This window comes from Moschus berezovskii, chromosome 12 (assembly GCF_049115385.1).
Source record: "Moschus berezovskii isolate FMDL1 chromosome 12, NW_MosBer_1.0, whole genome shotgun sequence".
NCBI classification, from domain to species: domain Eukaryota; kingdom Metazoa; phylum Chordata; class Mammalia; order Artiodactyla; family Moschidae; genus Moschus; species Moschus berezovskii.
The window spans coordinates 52,703,104-52,716,560 of NC_142471.1; the positions used below are offsets into that span (position 1 = coordinate 52,703,104).

Sequence of the window (13,457 nt, forward strand, 5' to 3'; positions counted from 1 at the left end):
AAAACCTCTTTTCTCACTAGTTATCCACAGTTTTATTACTTATCTGTCTCTCTACATGACATAGTAATATCATAGATTTCTTTTCCTTCATCTATGCCTGAAGCTTAAGAAAGAACCAGGGCATCTGTTTTGTTCCACAGGATACACAGGGAGAAACATTGAAAACTTGTCACTGTCTGCATGATGTATATCCAAATGACACAGAGAATGGAAAGGCTGGACAATGAGTTAAATAGGGACGTCAGAGTTTGAAAAGCATTCAGTCGTGAGCACAGAGGTGTGGCCCTGTTGTAAGATTTTTTACTTAAGATTTTATTCATAATATTAAGCACTTAGTAAATGCTAAGCTATCTATATTAAAGGCCAGACATATCAATTCAGAACAAAGAACCTAGAAAAAGTGATTTGTCTTATCTTTTTTCATTTGATTCCACCTGCCATTTGCACAAGTAATAATTAAGAGACAGTCTTTTCAATCTTGTTTTCCTTCCCAAGGTCACCACTCCTGTCATGAAAAGTGTCCATAACCCCATTTTCTCTGTAACTTGCCTTTCGACCTAAAATTCAGTTCTATGGCTAGTGACAAGAAACATAAGAAAATACATGTTTTCTTAAATTAAGTAAAAGATGTGCAAAGCAGTTTTCATAGAGGAGATAGTTTTCATTTTAATTTTTTAAAAAGATATTTAACTTGGGAAGATGACAAAGAGAGTTCCATAATTTTCAATTTTTAATTACAACATGAACAAAAGTTTGGATTATTTTATGGAAATCATTTGCAAATGAAAGAACACTTGTGATTTCCCTTAATAGAGAATTAGTATTGATACATTTTTACTCAAAGGGCTACTTATACTTCAGATTGTCTACTGAACTGTGAAATTTAAACATATTATTTCTCTTCCCTACAGTACTTATTTTATTTTGTGGACTGTCTAGTCAAGGCTATGGTTTTTCCAGTGGTCATGTATAGATGTGAGAGTTGGACTGTGGAGAAAGCTGAGTGCCGAAGAATTGATGCTTTTGAACTGTGGTGTTGGAGAAGACTCTTGTGAGTCCCTTGGACTGCAAGGAGATCCAACCAGTCCATTCTAAAGGAGATCGATCCTGGGTGTTCATTGGAAGGACTGATGCTAAAGCTGAAACTCCAATACTTTGGCCACTTCATGCGACGAGTTGACTCACTGGAAAAGACTCTGATGCTGGAGGGATTGGGGGTGGGAGGAGAAGGGGACGACCGAGAATGAGATGGCTGGATGGCATTACCGACTCGATGGACATGAGTTTGAGTGAACTCCGGGAGTTGGTGACGGACAGGGAGGCCTGGCGTGCTGTGATTCATGGGGTCGCAAAGAGTTGGACACAACTGAGCGACTGAACTGAACTGAACTGAGTGATATTAAAATTGATTTTACTACCTATGATATACTTTAAATTATTTTCCTTCATCAAATAATCAGTTTCTTTTCCTTAAGGTTTAATTTCTATGTATAATCTCACTAATATAAAGAAGTACTATATGCAATAGTTTTATACTGTTGAGTATTTCACATAATTCCACTTATTTTAATACTTAATACTTAAAACACCACATAGATGGAGTTCAGTATAAGTTGACACTTCACTTTCTTTTGCTTATTGACTCAGTGAAGGTTTAAAATGAGTTTAAATGACACAGAGAGAATCACATATGGCAAAATTCTACTCTCTGAGATGTGATCAGATGAATTTATGAGAGTGTTTGCATTCTAGTCACACTTTTGAGATGTTAGACAAATAAACCTTGTAATTTTTTTAGAAATGGTTACATACTGGAAGACTTTTAATCAAATGGCTTATAATCAGATCTTAATATCCTAATATATGGTATACTCGAACTTCACCCTTTCTGATATTAAAATATGTCTAACTTCTTTCTCTGCTATTTCTCTACTTTGAAATTTTCAAAAGATTTTTGTACTTCACATGTAGTTAAGCCAATTCAGCATGTGTTTACTGTTTTTATGCTTATGCTAACTTGAAGATAAAAACCACATTAAACATTGAAACTGTTTTGTCTGTGAAAGTGAAATTTGAGATTACATGACCAGATAGTGGTTCATATTAGTTTAGCCTGTAATTTTCAGGGTATTGATGATCTCCCCAATCCTGCAGTGAATTTGCAAGGCAGTTAACTGAAGCCAGAGTTAATAACCAAGTCCTCTGACCCATGGGTTTCCCTGATAGCTCAGTTGGTAAAAAATCCAACTGTAATGCAGGAGACCCTGGTTCGATTCCTGGGTTGGGAAGATCCCCTGGAGAAGGGATACCCCCTCCAGTATTCTTGGGCTTTCCTTATGGCTCAGCTGGTAAAGCCTGCCAATATAAGAGACCTGGGTTCGATCCCTGGGTTGGGGAGATCCCCTGGGGAAGGCAAAGGCTACCCACTCCAGTATTCTGGCCTGGAGAATTCCATGTACTGTGTAGTTCATGGGGTTGCAAAGAGTTGGATACAATTGAGTGACTTTCACTCACTCACTCATCTGACCCACAAAATCTCCTGATAACTTAGCTCAGTGTTTAGCCTAATATATGACACACATCGGTGGCAACTAGGGACATTAATGTGAGGGAGAGAGTATGACTGAGCAATGAACTAAATGTATACAGTTGATGAGATACACTGAAATATTCAGAATCATTTTTTTTTTTATTTCCATAAAGCAAGACCAATCATTTCATTTGATTTAAGAGAACACGGCTATTTTCAACACCACTAACAAATAGAAGATGTTTTACCCTTTCATGGAAGGGATCTGTCATTGAAAGTGTTTATATAAAATTTTCAGGGACATGGAATACATCTTGGCACAAAGTAAACTACCTTATTCAGAAGTGAAATTATGATGTTTATTTCTGGGAGCACTGCCCCCTAAAAATAGCCTGTCTAGTCACCTTATAGTGTATTCTTTTATTTCATGGGTGGAAGTTCAGAGCTGAGTCTGTGTTTATTTGTGTTCCTCATTTGACCTAATGGCCAAAAATGCCTGATGCCTTAAAGTACATCTCCTTTAAGAATATAATACAGTTCAGTTCAGTTCATTTCAGTCGCTCAGTTGTGTCCGACTCTTTGCGACCCCATGAATCACAGAACACCAGGCCTCCCTGTCCATCACCAACTCCCAGAGTTCACTCAAACTCATGTCCATTGAGTCGATGATGCCATCCAGCCATCTCATCCTCTGTCGTCCCCTTCTCCTCCTGCCCCCAATCCCTCCCAGAATCAGAGTCTTTTCCAGTGAGTCAACTCGTCGCATGAGGTGGCCAAAGTATTGGAGTTTCAGCTTTAGCATCAGTCCTTCCAAAGAACACCCAGGATCGATCTCCTTTAGAATGGACTGGTTGGATCTCCTTGCAGTCCAAGGGACTCGCAAGAGTCTTCTCCAACACCACAGTTCAAAAGCATCAATTCTTCGGCACTCAGCTTTCTCCACAGTCCAACTCTCACATCCATACATGACCACTGGAAAAACCATAGCCTTGACTAGACGGACCTTTGTTGGCAAAGTAATGTCTCTGCTTTTTAATATACTATCTAGGTTGGTCATAACTTTCCTTCCAAGGAGTAAGTGTCTTTTAATTTCATGGCTGCAATCAGCATCTGCAGTGATTTTGGAGCCCCCGAAAATAAAGTCTGACACTGTTCCACTACCCTGTCAATTGGTCATCTAATATTTCTCCCTGCTCCCTCACACAACCCCTAGTCAGGCCACTTGCTCTGGTGTCCTGTGAAAACACATGGCCTTCTGTGTTGTAACCTTTTCCTGGAATGGCCTTCCCCCCGAACAGCCTTTTCTCATCTCTCTATTTACTCTCAACCTATTCTCTCAGCTCTAGCTTGAGTTCTGTGTCTCCTTTGGACCTCACTACACCATCAGCTCCAAATGCTGTCTTTTTGAAATGCTGAGAACCCTTTCGCATGATTTAGAATTTAATACAGTTCTAAAAGATTTCATTTGCTGTTTTTCATATGTATGAATCTTCTTACTTAGGAGAAGGCAAGAAGTTCTTTGAGGGTAGGAATCACACCTCATATTTCTACATCCCACAAAAAATGTTTAGGAAATTTTTACTAGATAAAGTTTTGCTGCATGTGATGTACCATAAATTCACTGGATTAAAAAATCAAATTTATGTCATAGAAAACAAAAAAGGTGAGTGAGTGGATTAATTGGTGATAAAAGAGTTCATCCCAAATTTATCTTAAACCTTAGAAAGACATGTCCACTGCCTTCTAGATTTATGATGCGTGCTCCATCGCTTTAGTCATGTCTGACTCTGTGACTCTAAGGACTGTATCTTGCCAGGCTCCTTTGTCTACATTTGTAGTTGTCCCTTGATATTCTGGAGGGATTGGCTCCAGGATCCCCTGTGGATACCAAAATCCTCAAATCCAAGATATAAAATGGCATAATATTTGCATGTAACCTAAATTAACCCTTCTGTATACATTAAGGACTTCCCTTGTGGCTAGGACTGTAAAGTGTCTGCCTATAATGTGGAAGACCTGGGTTTGATCCCTGGGTCAGGAAGATCCACTGGAGAAGGAAATGGCAACCCACTCCAGTACTCTTGCCTGGAAAATCCCATGGATGGAGGAGCATGGTAGGCTACAGTCCATGGGGTCACAAAGAGTTGGACATGGCGGAGTGACTTCACTTGGTCTTGGTATACTTTAAATCATCTCTTCTTTGCTTATGATATCCAATACAATGAAAATGCTATATCAGTTCAGTTCAGTTGCTCAGTCACGTCCAACTCTTTGTGACCCCATGGACTGTAGCCTACCATGCTCCTCCATCAGCACGCCAGGCCTCCCTGTCCATCACCAACTCCCGGGGTTCACCCAAACTCATGTGCATCGAGTCGGTGATGCCATCCAGCCATCTCATCCTCTGTCGTCCCTTTCTCCTCCTGCCCCCAATCCCTCCCAGCATCAGGGTTTTCCCAGTGAGTCAACTCTTCTCATGAGGTGGCCAAAGTATTGGAGTTTCAGCCTCAGCATCAGTCCTTCCAATGAACACCCAGGAATGGTCTCCTTTAGGATGGACTGGTTGGATCTCCTTGCAGTCCAAGGGACTCGCAAGAGTCTTCTCCAACACCACAGTTCAAAAGCATCAATTCTTCGGCACTCAGCTTTCTCCACAGTCCAACTCTTACATCCATACATGACCACTGGAAAAACCATAGCCTTGACTAGATGGACCTTTGTTGGCAAAGTAATGTCTCTGCTTTTTAATATGCTATGTAGGTTGGTCATAACTTTCCTTCCAAAGAGTAAGTGTCTTTTAATTTCATGGCTGCAATCACCAACTGCAGTGATTTTAGAACCCCCCAAAATATAAATAGGTGTAAATACAGCACAGTATGTAAATGTTGTCAATACAATGTAAATGCTATGTAAATTGTTTCTGTGTCAAATTCAAGTTTGTCATTTTTCTAACAGCATTTGCCCACATTGTGTCCCTGTGTCACACTTTGGTGATTCTCACAATATTGGAAATTTTTTTATTAGTATTTGCTAACATAATCTGTGATCAGTAATCTGTGATGTTACTACTATGACTCACTGAAGATTCAGATGATAGCATTTGTTAGCAATAAAATATGTTTTAACTAAGGTATATACATTGTCTTTCAGATATAATGCTTTTTCATACTTTATAGACTATGGTATGATATATACATGTGGTTTCCCTAGTGGCTTAGTGGTAAAGAATATACCTGCTAAGCAGGAAATGTGGGTTCAGTACCTGGGTCAGGAAGATCCCCTGAAGAAAGAAATGGCAACCCACTGCTGTATTCTTGCCTGGAAAATCCCATTGACAGAAGAGCCTGGGGGCTACAATCCATGGGGTTGCAAAAGAGTCAGGCACAAGTTAGTGACTAAACAACAATGGCATATACATAACTTTTATGTGCAAGCCAAAAAATTCCTGTGACTTGCTTTATTGTGATATTCACTTTATTGCAGTAGTCTGGAATTGAACCCAAAGTATCTCTCAGGAATGCCTGTATTGTGACTGCACCCGTAATGTTCAGTTAGCAGTTATCAGATTGGATTTTCTTTAGCTCTCTGAATAACTTATTTTCTCAGAAATCAATACTATTTATCACAACAAATAATTTGTGTCAGTGTTCATTCTTTTGGAGAATAAATGAGGATGACACATTTAATAATAATCCTAGTAGGGTATGGCAACCCACTCTGGTATTCCTGCCTGGAAAATCCAGTGGACAGAGGAGCCTGGTGTGCTACAGTCCACAGGGTGGCAAAGAGTCAGACATGACTCAGAGACCAACACTGTATTGACTAGTAAGTTATGTCTAGAGAAAAGGCTATATTAAAATGAGGCCATTTTGAGTGTTCACCCATCATAGAGCCCTGATTCACTTTGGTTACTGAGGACACAAGGCCATAGGATGGCAAGGTTTTCCCCAGGCATTCTGTGCAGCATAAACTGCTGTGGTCACAAATGGCAGCGTTGCCCAGTGATCCCACAGCTATTCTATTTCACTGTCATGTGTGTGGCTTGGCAGCAAGAAGCTCTTGAAAAGTTTTCATCTTCCGTGGGGTTTCCCTTTGGAGTTAAGCTTTCCCCTTTCATAACAATGAAACAAAACTCTGTTGCCTGAGCAATAGGTGTTTCACCTCATTTCTTTCTTGAATCATCTCTTAATCCCTATTTTTTTTTTAATTGGTGTACATAGTCCTCCACATCACTTTCATGTGACACATATTGACTAAGCAGCTTGGAAAAACGCCGTGAGAGTGGTATGGATACACACATGTACAGCACATAGATCCTGTTACACTAATGTGGTTGTGAGTGTAGGCAGAGTTCTTACAACTTGCTACTACATTGCCCCATCCTGGGCAATCACAACATGGAACTGTGTCACAGGTGAAATGAGAGGTGACCTTTGTTCACTGGCAAGAGCCCGGCCCTTGTTGTGCCCAACCAGGGTGCTGTGGTTTAAGAAAATTATGAAAAAAGTGGATATGATTTAGCAGTTTGCACCAAAAACGATTTCCTATCTAGAGGTTAAGGGGTGGGACTTTACAATTTAGAAAAGAAATGGATAAGTTAGAGCAGACTATTTCAGGTTCACAAAGGTTTAGTGTGAGGATGACTGAAAATTGTTTCCATCTCCACTCATGACAGATCAGAAAGTAAGGAGGTTAGTGGTTTGGGGGAATTCAATACAAGCTCTCATTGTAGGTCATTTGAAGACCTCAGGCTCTTTCTTATATTGGGGAAATGCTTGTATTCTCAGGACTTGACCTAACAATGGTAGAAAAGAGGAAAATTATCTCATACCTTCCTTTTTCTATAGGCAAAGCCAAAAATGATCAATAGGTAGTTATTATTAGCATATTTTAATAATAATAACACTGCCAACACTTACTAACCTATTATGTGGAAGGCACTATTTTAAGGACTTTAACTCATTCAATCTTTGCAATCTGTTAGGCATATACCCTTTTATTATTCTCATTTTAGAGATAAAGAAACTGAGGCTCAAGAGGTTTAAGTAAATGACTAATCACACACAGTTGGCAAGATCTGAATCCAGAAAGACTGATTCCAGAGTTCTAACTTTTAGCTACCATGTCATACTGTCTCATGTTTATTTTTCCCTCCATAGATATTTTAACACTAAACTAGTGTACGTCAAGGTTGTATATTGTCACCTTGCTTATTTAACTTATATGCAGAGTACATCATGAGGAACGCTGGGCTGGAAGAAGCACAAGCTGGAATCAAGATTGCTGGGAGAAATATCAATAACCTCAGATATGCAGATGACACTACCCTTATGGCAGAAAGTGAAGAGGAACTCAAAAGCCTCTTGATGAAAGTGAAAGAGGAGAGTGAAAAGGTTGGCTTGAAGCTCAACATTCAGAAAACAAAGATCATGGCATCTGGTCCCATCACTTCATGGGAAATAGATGGAAAGACAGTGGAAACAGTGTCAGACTTTATATTTTTGGGCTCCAAAATCACTGCAGATGCTGATTGCAGCCATGAAATTAAAAGACGCTTGCTCCTTGGAAGGAAAGTTATGACCAACCTTGATAGTATATTAAAAAGCAGAGACATTACTTTGCCAACCAAGGTCCGTCTAGTCAAGGCAATGGTTTTTCCCGTGGTCATGTATGGATGTGAGAGTTGGACTGTGAAGAAAGCTGATCGCCGAAGAATTGATGCTTTTGAAATGTGGTGTTGGAGAAGACTCTTGAGAGTTCCTTATACTGCAAGGAGATCCAACCAGTCCATTCTAAAGGAGATCAATCCTGGATGTTCATTGGAGGGACTGATGCTAAAGCTGAAACTGCAATACTTTGGCCACCTCATGCGACGAGTTGACTCACTAGAAAAGACTCTGATGCTGGGAAAGGTTGGGGGCGGGAGGAGAAGGGGACGACAGAGAATGAGATGGCTGGATGGCATCACCGACTCTGTGGACATGAGTTTGAGTGAACTCCGGGAGTTGGTGATGGACAGGGAGGCCTGGCGTGCTGTGATTCATGGGGTTGCAGAGAGTCCGACACGACTGAGCGACTGAACTGACTGAGGAGCCACAAAAGAGAAAAGAGACTCTCTGAAGGTTTGACAGAGGAAGAGGTGAATAGTGGATAATCATAAATATAGGTTCTTGAATTCTAACAGACTTTTTTAAAAAAAAAGAAAACAAAGGTGTACATATGATACTGAAGTGTGACACTTGTTTGATTTTATAATGGTAGCTGTTATTGGAGTGATAGAATCTAAATCTTTTTAGAAGTCAGAATGATTAAAAAAGAAATTCTAGTTTAAAAATCAGCAGTTCTGGGCAATAACAATAGCTCTTTCAGTGACCTGTGATCTTAGGTCACTTATACATATTATTCTTGACTTCTTTCCTATGAAATGTGGATTATACCTCCCAGAGTAGTTATAAAGGCAAAATTATACACAGGATATGAGAGCTATTTAAAGATTATACAGCTGGGTTCAAATAAAAAGCTTTATTATTTTAGTAAGAAAGTAATATCAATTTATCAAGAAACATTAATATCATTTTATTAATAAACTGTCTTGCAATAGTTAATTTTATGAGAAGTGTACCAAAACGTTTTCGGTTATTTATGTCAGTGCCTTAATGTTGTTGATCGTCTGTCTTAGAAATTCTAAGACATTCAGGAAGTCTTGCTCTTTCTTCCATGCATTGAGCACATGTTGCTCATACTCTATGGGTTTCCTTATTACTTTCCATGATTGCCTGTCCTAGAAGACTGTGAATCCCTAGAGGCAGTGGCTATTTTCTATTAAACTTTGTATGTCTCAGCAGAGAGCTGGCTACATAAATATAAAATAAATGATGTCGAAAGAATATAATCCAAGAAGACAGAGATCATGTTTTCCATATCACTGTTCCTATATTTTATCCAAGTATGGTGCTCTGGAATAGGTTTGAATTGCTGAATAAATAGATTAAATATTTAACATTTAAATCAACCACTACATAGCACTGCTCGATTAATAAATTTTACTTGTATCAAGCTACTCTGAGGGGCTTGCTGGGTGGCTCAGACAGTAAATAATTCGCCTACAATGGGGGAGACCTGGGTTCAATCCCTGGGTTGGGAAGATCCCCTGGAGAAGGGAACAGCTAACCTACTCCAGTATTCTGGCCTGGAGAATTCCATGGACAGAGGGGCCTGGTGGGCTACAGAGGAGTCCATGGGGTCACAAAGTTGGACACAATTGGGTGACTTTCACACACACAATCTACTTTGAAAAGCAAGTGCCTCTCTGAGAAGAGCAAATGAAAGTAAATTCGAAATGTGACCAAAAAGGAATGAGATTAATTTTCACTTGTGATTTGTAAAAATCAATCTCCTTATTTTATACTCATGTCTTATAAATTAAGAGGATTACCTAGATGTCTTACAGCAGTGCTTATAGCTTTAACGAATACATCATACATTAAAAAAAAAAAGTTATTTCACTTAAGGTGCTATTATAAATGGAATGTGACCTTCTGGAAAATATTCTGTAAGCAGGTAGCACTGAATAAGTAAGAAAGCAACTCTTCAAAATAAAATATGTACAGAAAATAAAGCATATACCAGATCACAGAAAGGAAAGCAGTATAAATGACTTCCAAAAGGTAATGGGTGTGAATAAGACATGTCTGAGAGTAAACTAGTTGAAATCAGTTATGCTAAAAGAATTTATGAAATAGACTGAATAACTTAAGAACAGAACTCCCATTCATATAAGGCCTTTACTTCGAGCTTCTTGTCTCATCACTGAAGAAATATTTAAGTTTCTATTATTTTCCAAAATTATGTTCTCATCTCTAAAAGTTGGCAGTAGACCACTTCAGTAATTCATCTGTCTGAAAAATACCCCTGCATCTAAATTCACCTAAATTGACATAAGTGATAAAATTAAGAAATGCTAACAAGTGTTTGAAGGGTATTATATTAAGCAAAATAACATGAACATGATCTGTATATCAAATGACAATAAAACTACACTCCTAACTTCTAATAGGAAATAGGGTTCACAAATGCAAATTTCTTAGTTCTACATACCCAATTCAAGAGTTTATAATCTTATAATCTATATCTGGGAACATTTTTAAAAACACTATTATAAAAATTGTGGTATTTTTATAATGTCACTTATCTGATCAACATTACTACTGAAGTAAGGGTTGGTAGGTTCAAGAAATAAATATTATATACTTGGTATTGAGGTATTGAGAGAGTCAATTCCTAGGCAGGTTGATAAGTCCAGGTGTCCCCAAGGAGAGAAGGGTCTGGAATTCTCAAGGAGGAGAAAAGGGCAAACTTTTTTCTCTCTACATTCCTTAGGATTATATAACAATAATGTATCCTGCTTGAGGACAATCTCTGGAAAAAAGCATCTGGCTAATCCTGTTATCTTAAAATATAAATTATGGGAGTGGGTCTAGTGAGGTCTTTACAACCTCCAGACATTCTTTTGATTCACTGTAATAAGTAGTTAAGAAGTATATAACTCCATTGCTAGTAAGGGGGCACTCTTTCTGCCCCTTTCTGATGTCTATGTCAGAAGCTTTCTCTATCTCTTTATACTTTAATGAAACTTTTATACACAAGAGCTCTGAGTGATCAAGCCTCGTCTCCAGCTCCGGATTGAATTCTTCTCCTCCAGAGGCCAAGAATCCCGGCATCTTTTGTGGTTCAACAGCAACCTCTCATCTTGGGGGCTCATCCGGGATTCTTCAGGACAAGGTAAGGATGCTTGGAGTTCTTTGTTCTCCTAGCGAACACATTTTCTGCTGTACTTTACTAACTCTACAGTGTGCTTGTGTGAATGAATGACACACCCTGCACAAAACAAGCAGAGCCCTGCTCTGCGGTTCCATGGTGACTTCATATGGTTATGGCAGAAACCTGTCAGGGGTTTATACTGACCTGCCAATGCCAAGGGAGAAGGCAGTGGCAAGCCACTCCAGTACTATTGCCTAGAAAATCCCATGGATGGAGGAGCCTGGTAGGCTGCAGTCTGTGGGGTCGCTAAGGGTTGGACACGACTGAGCGACTTCCTTTTCACTTTTCACTTTCACACACTGGAGAAGGAAATGGCAACCCACTCCAGTGTTCTTGCCTGGAGAATCCCAGGGACGGGGGAGCCTGGTGGGCTTCAGTCTATGGGGTCACACAGAGTTGGACAAGACTGAAGTGACTTAGCAGCAGCAGCAGCCAATGCCAAGAGGCACTCAATGTCTCCTTCAGGGACAGACCAGAAATGGGCAAAGTGTGTGGACCAAACTCTCCTTTCTCGATCAAACTTCCTGGTCTCTTTGACCATTTCATAACTTTTGAGAATTAGAACTACTAACCTAATCAGTCAAATCATAGATTTTCAAGGGACTTGTGATCTGTGCTCTTACTGTGTACTGTTACTTAGGTCCCAAACTTGGATTGGTAGTCAGGAAGCGCCTCGTCTTGTTAGGAATTGAAAGTTCAGAAGTTAGATGGAGCTCTAGCTCCAAGAGCATCTCTGAGCTAAAAGGTTACTCAAGAAATAGAAAGAATCAAGGAGGATCTGGGAGACTATTTAGAGGACCCAGAAAAATATATTAGAGCTTTTAAAAATGTTACTCTGCTTTATGACCTTACTTGGAAGGATGTGATGTATATCTTGAGACAAACGCTGACTCCTGGCTCAAAATCTTGAGTTTTGGGGAAAGCTGTTGCTTATGGAGATGAATGGCTTGGTAATGAATCAGTAGGGAAGAAGGAGGGCAGCTATTCCCACTGGGAATCAGGCAGTCCCAACTACAGAACCGGACTGGGACTATAATATGGCTAAAGGAAGATGGGATCAGAGTCATTTTGTCAGATGTATTCTTGAAGGACACAGGCAAGTGCATGCTAAGACTTTAAACTATGTCAAATTGGCAAACATAGAACAGGAGGAGAAGGAAGCTCCTGGTAAATTCCTAGACAGAGAAGACCTTTGCAGATTCACTGAGATTGATCCCAAAAGTGAAGAGGGAAGAGTGATCTTAAAAGATAGATTTCTCACTCAGTTGGCTCCAGATATCCTCCATAAGCTATTAAAACAGGCGTATGGACCAAATCAGTCTTTAGATAATCTGTAGGAACTGGCCCAAACAGTCTATTACAGTAGGGAACATGAGGAAAAGAAAGAAAGGCAGAAGACAAAGGAACAGGCAGAAGCCCTCATAATGGCTGTAAAAACCATTCTTAAACAGCCTGAGAAAAATGCCCAGAGGGACCCAGGTGAAAAAGGATGGGCTTTCTATTACTGTGGAAAGGAGGGGCACCTTAAGTGGGATTGCCCTCAGGCATCTAAGTCGTCCCCAGCTCCATGTCTGGTCTCCATGGGACCACACTGGAGGAGAGACTTCCCTCAGAAGCATAGGTTTCAGGGGTCAGGACTGAAGGTGCCCGGGGGTCCCCACACAAGCTCCCATCCTAATTACAGCTGAGGAACCTCGGGTATTAATAACTGTGGGGGGCCAACCCGTCGAGTTCCTTTTAGATACTGGGGCAACTTTCTCTGTGCTTACTGAAGCCCGTTGCCCACTTTCTTCCAGATCCACTTCCATAGTAGGACTGTCTGGATTAGCCAAAAGGTTGTTCTTTAAGCTGTAACTGGGACTCTGCTAATTTCACATGAGTTTCTGATTGTGCCAGAGTCTCCCTCACCCCTTTTGGGGAGGGACATACTGAGCAAGGTCCATACCTCTGTTTTCATGAATATGGAGCCCTCCCTTTCTCTCCCTTTAATTGAACAAAATGCAAATCCTAGATGGGCTGATGGAAAATCTGTGGATCAAGCACAAAATGCTATTTCTGGAGTTGTCAAGCTCAAAGACCCGCACTTATTTCCACATAAGAAGCAGTA

At 40.0% G+C, this 13,457-nt stretch overlaps 1 protein-coding gene across 5 annotated transcripts in view; it reads right to left on the reverse strand.

The window, feature by feature from the left end:
* PRKG1 (protein kinase cGMP-dependent 1) overlaps positions 1–13,457 on the reverse strand; it is a 1,472,222-nt gene that overhangs the window by 41,709 nt on the left and 1,417,056 nt on the right. The window lies entirely within an intron of this gene.